Below are 9,369 nucleotides of genomic sequence, written 5' to 3'. Positions count from 1 at the left end.
TGGGACAGGCCGGGGGAGCCCTCGGGGGGCGCCGGCACCGGGGAAAGCCGCGGCCCGGCGCCCTTCTCCGGCCTGTGCCACACCTGGTTCTCCCTCCCTCAACGTGGGGGTTGGGGTTGGCGGTGTCGCGGGTTTCCCGCCGTGCTGGAGTCTGCAGGTGCGGAGAGCAGCAGTCGCAGGTGGGGGTTAATAAACCTGTACCCAGGTGGCAATCTCAGCAGCCACGTGGCCACCCCTCAGAGCTCAGTAACTGCTCTGCACCCTGCCTGATGTGCCAGGACAGGGGTGGCTTAGTAACGTGAACAGGGAAACTGGCCCAGCTTAAAAATAATCCAGCTGAAAAAGAGTATTTATTTTTAACCCAGATCAGCTGTTCAATGCAATTCACTGTGTAGCCTGACAGACGGTTGTAACAGCCCAACTGAAGGAACACCTAGGGGCTGGGAATGCATTGGCAGGGAGGGATGGACGCGGAGGCTGCTTGTGCAGGCGCTGCTCTGACAGGCCGGCGTGTGAAGCCTCCCCTCTGCAGGTGCACGCTGCGTGCCGGCAGCGCGTGTGCGGCAGGCTGTTGCCTGCATCACCTGACCGGCTGAACAGCATGCATGTGTTAAGTGCACGTCCAGGAAAACCTCAGAAATGTGGCATTGAAACAAAAGAAAATGGAGAGTGAACTATAAATATTCCAGAATTTTCTGGTCTGTCACTTCAGCCAGACAGTCGCAGGGTCCATTTCTTCCCCTCCCTGTTACATCCGTTGCAAAGTCTGATCTTTTACACAGACTTTGCCCGCTGTGATGAGGTGCCGCCTTGCTCCCACGATGGGGTGAGGAGCGGAGACCAGACAGACCAAACACTCCACCCTGTGCGCTGCCGTGGGAAGGGCTGCGCCAGCCTCGCCAGCAGCGGAAGGCTGCTTGAGAGAGCCAAGGTCCAGGCGCTTTCCCTCCGCCCACGACGCACTGGCTGTTCGCTTGCCTTGGTGCCTGCTGGGGGGTGATTTTCCCTCTGACATCAGCTCCCTCCCCATGCAGTAGCCAGAGCCCTCTTGTGCGAAACACCCAGCAGGCAGGGTTTGGCCCCAGCTGGCGGGGAGACCCACCCACGGGCCTTTCCCCAAGCATCCGGGCCAGGTGGGTGGGTCACGCAGGTCAGGGGCTTCCCTAAAATCCGGAGCACTGTATTAACGCTGCTGGTTGCACAAGCACTGCTGACAGATGGGAAAGGAGGGAACCTTGGGGCTGCCTGCGCCTCACGCACTGCATCAGGCACCTTCACGGTGGGAACTCCCCGTGCCTGTTCCTGCCTCGATCTGCTGAGACCAGCAAACTGGAAACCAGCTGCTTACCCAACCCTCGTCAGCAGCCAAGCTGTTGTCATTAGTATTAACTTTACATCAGCTCTGTTTGATTTGGCAGGCAAAGGGCAGCAGGTTCAATCTGTGCTATTTTATGAGGGCTGGTTCCTGTCCCACACCCCTTGCCCATGAACATAGTGTGCATTTAGGATACCCTTACCTCGCAGCCCCGGGCAGGAAAGGGTGGGGTTGAAATTAGTGTTTACTTCTCAGGGGCAAGCCCTAAAGTGTCTGTGTTTGGGAAGGTAATCACCTGGCATGAGAAGAAGCATTCTGCGTGGTTGTCGCTGCACTGTGTGCCCCAGGTGCCCAGCYGCCTGCGCACGGGACGCTCCGCAGCGCAGGAAAGTGAAGGGATGTGGTTTGGTGGCCAAAGGTGAGAATCACATCCGGTATCTGGCCAGCTGGAGTACAGAGCATGTTCAAAGCCACCTGTCAGGGCTGCAGCGAGGGCACAGCCTCTCCTCTGTGTCCTGTTTATTAGTCGCTTGTTCATTAACCTGCTCTGCCTTGGCCTGATCAGATTGTGTTTCCCAAAGTGGGAGGGAGCATGTAAAGGGGCTTATGTTCCCTGGAGGTTGCATGGGCTGTGTCCTGAGACAGGCCTGAGAAAGAGGCAAATGTCCCCTGAGAATGGATATCCTCACAGAGCCTTTGCCCCAAGGAGCGTCTGCTACGTTTCTCTCTGCAGCGTGAGGGAAAGGCTAGGTTTTCATCTGAGATGGATCTTGTTCATTTTGCAGGTCTTAGGGAGCTGGTACCTGTGGAAAGGATTCTTTTCTCCTCTATGTTTCACACCAAAGTGAGAAAATGAAAATATCACAGGTTATCCCAGCTGCTCCCTGCCCTTTTTTCAGGACAGGCCATAACCTGTCATAAATGTCGTTCTCCTGGAGTAGTCTGAATCTCAGGTTGAGGATGTCTCTCCTCACAGTGCAGTTTGTATTTGCAGTCCCTGGCAGGGAGGACCAAGCTGGGTTTGGATAGCTCCACACCTTCCTCCTGTGCAGATCTTGGGGGGTGGTAAAGACCGATGGCTCCTCTGCCCAAAGGGACCCCTGTGGCAGCGCACCGCAGGGCTCTGCTGTAGCCCCTTGGGGCCCAGGAACGCAGGAAGTGAGAGCCCACCGCGGTGAGAGCCACAGAGCAGGAGGGGACCACAGAGGGCCAGTTAGCCTGGCGTCTCTCAGCCTCACTAGCTCATGCCTCTCCTCAGCAACAGAGCAGGTAGTTGCTCTGGTGTCCCAACCTATCAGTCGGTGACCCCATGAGGGCTGATAGGAAGCTGTGTCACACCCCCATTTACAGCCGGACCTCACCCATGGGAGCGAGCAGTGGGGCAGAGGATGGAGATCAATGTGCTCATCTCCTGGTGGCGGCACCAGTTCAAGGAGCCTCCACTCAGTCTTTCCCTGGCTGCTGGTTCCCAGACTGCCCAGATGGCCCTGCTTCATGGCCATGCTGGTCCAGCAGAGCAGGTGCCATGGGGGGAGAACAAATGGCTGGAGTCTGGGGGGCAGAGAAGGGACACTGTGCAGCAGCTTGAAYCTCACTGCTGTTCCTGTCTCCTGGCAGCCTGGGTAAAGTCTGCTTCTCTGAAACAGCCTCATGCTGCGATTCAGCAATATCAGTGGCCATACAGCCCTGAGTCACTTCTGATCCCCTGCAGCTCCAGCTGCATATTTCCACTTCTTTCCTTGTGCTGGTCATAGGAGTCACACAGCAGTGCAGCAAGGCAGTTTGGAGAGCTGACCCGGCTGAAAACTGAACACTTTCTATGGCCAGGTTAGACGTCAGCTACTATAGCTCACTGCTCAGGCTCGCTGCAGGTTGTGGCTCCTCAGCAGCCTAAACTGCTATAGCTGGCTGCCATGGTGTCCTCTCCCAGCTGCAACAGCCCGGTCCCTCTCCTTGCCAGGTCCAGCACTCAGCTGTCCCCAGAAGGAGCTGCTCTCTTGTGCCAACTCAGCAGAAAACCCTTTGCTGTCTTCTGCCACGTCAGTTCTCTGCCAGTTTAGTGAGGTGAAATGGCTCAGAGCAAAGACAGGAGAGCTCAACAGTCAGTGCAAGGCTTGGACCCTGTGCCAAGGGGATTGGGAAAAGCAAGCCTACAGCAGCTGGCAGGCAGCTTGGCTTAGCCTGCTGCAGAGCTGCAACCTGGGAGGCCGGGATTCGGCTGTGCAGGCACGACAAGGGTGCGGTGTGGGCAGCCGCCCAGGTCTAGAGCAGCCCAACTGCATCTAAATCAGCTGATCCAAATCAGGGAGGCACTGCACCGCGGCACCTCCTGAGCTGCCGTGCATGACTTGGGTCTGGAGCCATGTGGTGAACTGCTCTCGCAGAAGACCAACCCTGGAAAAATAAAAGACGATTACTTTTCTGCCAGAACAATTCCTCAGTCTGGTTCTCCGAGCTGCTGCATATACTGTTGTGCTGGCACAATAGAAAGGATGTGAATGAATGCTGAGGACCAAGGATTGCTTTGACCGTTTTAAAAAGCTCTGGCACCAAAAACATGTAACCATGGCCACACAGAAGACCCCGAGTTAATGGGACTCCAGTTATCTGCAGAGCCTTTGTGAGTCCAAGCCTTATATGACTCTTTACTGAATTGCCTCGCTATGACAGACTTTAATGAGTGCTGGATTTGAGCTCCAACAGGAGGGCTTAGTGGTGTTTTCACCTGCCCTTTTGGATAATATTTGAACACATTTGCACTTTAATAGAGAACTGACTGGGTTTCTTCCATTCCAGTTTGTCTCAAATCTATACCACTTTCACTCTCTTTAGCATTTTAGTTTCTTTGTGCATTTCTTGGTTGCTCTCATGCCACTGGCGGTTCTCGCAGTTTTGAAGGCCTCTGACTCCCTGTATAATGTTCACAGCTCGGGGTATCCGTGACAGGGGGCTGCATAATAGCAACACTTCTCTCCTGCTGCTTCAGTTGGATCATGCACTGCTCTGGCCAGCACCACTGTAGTTACAGACCTACAGTGCTGTCTGCTCAAATCCTCTCCCTCCACACACACCGAATCCATCCACTAAATCCTCTGTTGGCTGCTCCCTCTGTATCACAGGCTGGGATACACTCATCCTCTCCTCACTGATTTTTCTCTCCCTCCCTAGCAAGCAGGATCGCTCTGGAGTGAGCCACTCGCTGGTAGTGTGACTGTTGTGAAATAGCTTAGCTTCCTACTGGAGCAGTAGCCCTCGCCTGTCAGCCTGTGCCTGGTGCTCACAACGCCTCCAGCACTTACATCCCTTCTTCCTTTTCACTGACGTGTGCATATGCATGCTCCTGCACGCACACCTCTTCCCTCCTCTATTATATCTCTTGCATCTGGTGGTTTCCCAGGGGTGAGAACCTGCCCCGAGGAGCTTGTAGCTCAGTCAGCCAAGGGGAAGTGACGGCACAGCTTGGGAGCTGCCATTTTCAGCGTGGATGGGGGGGGGGGGGTGCAAGGCATACGCATGGGGTCCCCATGTAGCGGGATGCAGAGTAAGAAGGCTGGGTCCCACAGTGAGGCTCTGAGGAGGCAGCTCTGCCACCATAGCCCCAGCAGCCCCTTGGGTGGATGGTGGGGATAGGTGGCCGCAGCCCCCTGGCCCAGGCATGGCTGTAGCCTTCATCCATGAGTGCTGCCTCCAGTGCAGCGAGCACAGTGCATTGCATGGAGGGCAGCCCAGCCTCTCCTGAATCAAGCCGTCAAGGTATCTCGAGCACCGCTATCACACCATGATAACAGGGGAGCAATCCGCAGCAGGGTGGCATGGGGCAGGGCTGGCCGGGAAGGGGCCGAGCATCACCGCCAAGCTCACAGCGCAGAGGCTGCACCGAGCAGCCAGGCGAGGACAGGAAGCGGGAGAAAAGAGAGCGGTTCCAGGAATGCACATGCCTGGGGGAGACGTCAGAGGCCTCCTCTGGAGCTGAGGTTCGGCTCTGTTCCCAGGAGGTGACTCTTTAGGAAGTGGGTGCGTCCTGCAGTGCACCGGGCCGGTGCCGCAGAGGACGGGCGGGAGGCAGGAGGCCCGGCAGGAACTGTGTGGGAGGGAGCGGATCTGTGGAGCTGCCTGGGCTGTGGCGTGAACCCCTGGCAATCAGCGAGCAGGCAGCTTTGAGGAGACGTTGCAGCAGTGCCAAGCTGGGCTCAGAGGAGCAGGAGGCTTTACAGGATCTTGGAAGGGGGAAACAGAGCCACAGGAGAAGAGGAGCAATGAGGGTGTTAGAGACCCGGCTCCGAGGACTGGTTCTGCCGGGAAGGAAGTCTCCTGGTTTCCTTTAGTTGGCGGCTGGGGTGTCTGAGATGAGGAAATGGGATCAAGGTGGAGGTCAGGCCTGGAGTCAGGGAAGGGCAGGAGTCACTATTCATGGGTCCTCTGCAATTACCTTGTGACACGTCATAATTGTTTTAGCTTTGAAACTTCTCCCAGATCCACACTGCACTATTCAGTTTGCTGCTTGCACAAGAAACAAAAGCAACAGGCATTCCTCAAAATTCCCTCCAGGCAGTGGGTTTCGGTGTGTGACCCMCATGTTTACAGGCTCTGCTTGTGCCAGACAGAGAGTAGGAGGGAGTTGCAGTCATGCTGCCTCCTTCTAAAAATTCCCAGATCGGTAAACCCGAGGCCTGGTGCCCTGACTCGCTAACCTTAGATCAGGCATGGGAGCATCACTCACGTAACCACTGCTGGCGGGGGACGGGACACACGGAGGAGGGGCGAAGCAGAGCCCCGTGCTCGCCAGCTGGGAGGGCTGGGCGCGAGACACGCGGCCCCCAGCAGGGCCAGAGCAGGGAGAGAAGCCAGGGCTCATGAATTATGTAATGTGCCTACTCCCTGCAGTTGGGAAATAGCTATTGCGTGAAGGCCCTGCGCTGTGGTTAGCTAGCATGGGACAGGATCACCGACAGCAGCTCATCACGTCTTGCCTTACGTACAAGAGTTCAGCACAGGGAGAAGCCCTTGGGATTGCACAGAAGCTTGGCCGAAGCGTCTGAGACTGCGGTAATGCAGAGTGCCGGAAAGGCAGGCGTGAAGGTGGGAATTTCCCAGGAAGCGCACCCCAGTGCCCGCTGCTCCGCAGGGTGCCTTGTGCTGTGGGCGCACAGAGCTCCCCGGGGCAGCCTGCTGCAGTGCTGCCACTGTCCGTGCCGAGGGGAGGAGGTGCAAGTCGGGGGCTGTGCGCCAGCTCTGCTGGAGCCAGCAGGGACCCTGGGCAGGGTCTCAGGAGGTCCCTTGTTCCCACCGCTCTGCATTGCTGGCCTTCGCTCCCTCCTGCTCTTGCTTCTCGTTGCGTCACTGTGCCCACCATCTCCCTGCTTTACTAGTGGCGCTTCCTCCCATCACCCTAGGTTGCTTTTCCCTTCATCTGCCTCATTCTATGTCAGAACCCACGTTTCCAGTATTGCCCTTTTCTCTCCTGCAGGGATGATAACCTGGGGTCTCTTCCCTTTCCATCTTCCTTTTGGAGTTGCAGGGGAGAGAGGAGGTGGTCCTCGGAGGGCCATGCCTGCACAAGGAGCCAGGCGCCAGAACCCTGTCTCACAGGGCTTTGAATCTCCTGTGAAGGGACCAGTGCTTCTGCCAGGGGAGCTCCTGGCAGCATGGCGGGCCAGCCCCAGAGCAGCCCCGCAACTCGTCGGCATTTGAGGGACCTGGTCCAGGTGCCAGGAGCACCCACCAGACTCTGCGCACACCTGCAGAGGTGCTGCCGGTGGCCCGCGTGCCTGGCGTCCCTGCCATGAGAACAGCCTGCTGCTGCTGCCACCTAATGGAGTCCCTCCCGCAGCCCGGGTGAGACGAGCAGGGCAGTGCTCTGCCGCCGGCAGGCCTGCGCTCACGCTCTCTGGGCTTTCTGCCAGGAGTCTGTGCCCACACGTGTCCTTACATGTAGCACAGGTAACATGCAGACACTGAGACTGATACAGTCTGTGAGCGCACAACATGCACGTATAAAAGCACGTGGAAAGGACAAGACTTGGTTTCCCTCCATAGATGGCCACACCTGAATCCTGCTGACACAAGCTCTCTCCGTATGGCGCTACGTGCAGCGCACCTGGCCACGCGGATGCTGCAAGCGCAGGCTCCTCGGCTGCCAGCAGCTGGGGGAGCAAACCGGAGCCACCACCTCACTGTGTCTGAGGCAGAGAAGGCGAAGCCACTCCCGAGCAATGCAGGTCATGGCAGGATGCTTTATATAACCCAGAGCCACAGAGAAAACCAAAATAGCTACCTCCCTGCTGCTCAGTTAGTTTCTTCCATCAAACATGGATAAAATTAGAGCAGGCGGTGACGTTCACCTACGTCTGCACTGGGACTCCAGGGAGACAAAGGGAGCCGGCTCAGGGTTCTGCCATTAGCGGCACAGGCTGCCAGAGCTTTCAAGTAAAATCCGTCAGCGAGGTTAGTGTGTGACTGCAGGGGACAGATGTGTGGCAGCGCAGGAGGCGGTGCAGGGGGCACAGCACCCGGAGGCTTGCCGAGGCTGCGCCACGTTTACCTCCCCATTTTGGGGAGGCAGCCTGAGCATGCACATGCAAGCCGAGCTTCGCCACGGCACTGACCCGCGCCTTCCTGGCGTGGAGCCGCAGGGGGCAGAGCAGGGGGGCTTCGAGGGTTGAGCTCTGCACCGGAGTGTCTCAGGGGGTCTGCCCCCGTGCCGGGGAGCGCTGCAGCAAGTGTTTCTGCGGGAGCTTTCGAGCAAATATGCCTCCGCGGGCTGGCGCCTGGAGCAGCTGTCCCTCAGGAGGGGACCCGCAGAGCTGGCTGCCCCCTCCGTCGCCGCTGTCTTTGCAGCTCAGTGGAACCACAGGCTATATAGTACTCGAGGGCTGTGAAAAGCCAATTCAGAAATTGTGCGTGAAGACTCAAACCCCTTTAAGAAAAAAATGAACAAGAAAAAAGAGCCCAAGACAAAAGTCTGGGCTAGAAGCTGGAAGACAGTCACCTACATCTGTGTTTAGGAACCCTGATAAGATCTGAGCCTTTTGCTGATGACATGAGAAACTGCAGTTGCTAAAAGCCTCTGAGGACTAGGTGAAAAAATGTTGTCATTGTCCAGAGCACACACAGATGGAGGTATCTAACTTCAGCTCTCTCCTTTGGACGTTTTGGCTTTGTTTTTTACTGTTTGGTTTACTGGTCTGAATATAGGAGAGGTAGCCAGGAATGCAGGTGTCCCCCCACTGTGACATTACCCTGGTCTGTGACTTGGGCACATCCTCTCCCTAATATTCATGTGTATCTGTGGGTGTTTTGGTGTCCCATTTTCTTCTTTGGGGCTAACGTTCTCCACCCCCATTCAGCTGACAGGATAAGGATTTGTGAAGGTGAATGAGTTAATATTTGCCAAGCATTTAGAAGATGACAAGAGCCCTGGAGAAAATCTCTATGTTAATTATTATTTATGGAGAAGCAATCAAAAAAAAAAAAAAAGAAAGGAAAGAAGGTTTAAAATTGCCTTCCTGCTCTGAGAGGCAGGTGCCCACTCATGAAGGTAATTTATACTGCATCTCCTGGAGCTCTGCCATCCTCCCGCTCCGTCTCTGTCACATGACAGTTCTGGATACCTCTGCTCTTGGAGAGGTGGCTCAGATCTCAGCCAGCTCCTCTAGGCAGCAATCAGAGATATATATAGCAGCACAGCAAGAATCAAGCTAGGCAGCCACAGCAGCAGCTCTTCACTCTGGGCTCAAAAAAAAACCCAACCCACACACAGAGGGAAAAAAATCTGTTCATCTCCCCCATGAGTTCCTGGAGTTGAACAGCTCAACAGGGAAGAGGGGAGAAACAGCCAGATGAGAGGAAAGATGCCTGTTTCAGGCTACAGGGTCCTTCCTGACACAGTCCTGCCCTGAGCCTGCCTAGGCAGGCTGGAAGTTGCTGACATTTTCTTGGGGACATTCATTGCTAAGTACCCATCTCTGCCTGTTATCTTATCTCACTGATTGCTGGGGTTTCTAAGGAATTACTCTGGAATTCAAATGTCAAACAATGCAATGCGGAAAAATCAA

At 55.9% G+C, this 9,369-nt stretch overlaps 2 long non-coding RNA genes across 2 annotated transcripts in view; both read left to right on the top strand.

Moving 5' to 3' along the window:
• The window catches only part of LOC112960516, a 4,582-nt gene extending 477 nt beyond the window's left edge, over positions 1-4,105 (top strand). Inside the window, exon 2 of the long non-coding RNA XR_003251773.1 lies at positions 1,603-4,105. This is a non-coding gene — a long non-coding RNA (uncharacterized LOC112960516). The remainder of the gene's footprint in view (positions 1-1,602) is intronic.
• Positions 4,106-4,833: 728 nt separating this feature from the next.
• LOC112960517 lies at positions 4,834-9,369 on the top strand. The gene is made up of 2 exons (XR_003251774.1): positions 4,834-6,394; positions 6,783-9,369. It is a non-coding gene; the product is annotated as an uncharacterized LOC112960517 (long non-coding RNA).

This window comes from Apteryx rowi, unplaced genomic scaffold (genome assembly GCF_003343035.1).
Source record: "Apteryx rowi isolate R43461 unplaced genomic scaffold, aptRow1 scaffold_971, whole genome shotgun sequence".
In the NCBI taxonomy this organism is placed as follows: domain Eukaryota; kingdom Metazoa; phylum Chordata; class Aves; order Apterygiformes; family Apterygidae; genus Apteryx; species Apteryx rowi.
This window is presented reverse-complemented; position numbering and strand designations above follow the sequence as displayed.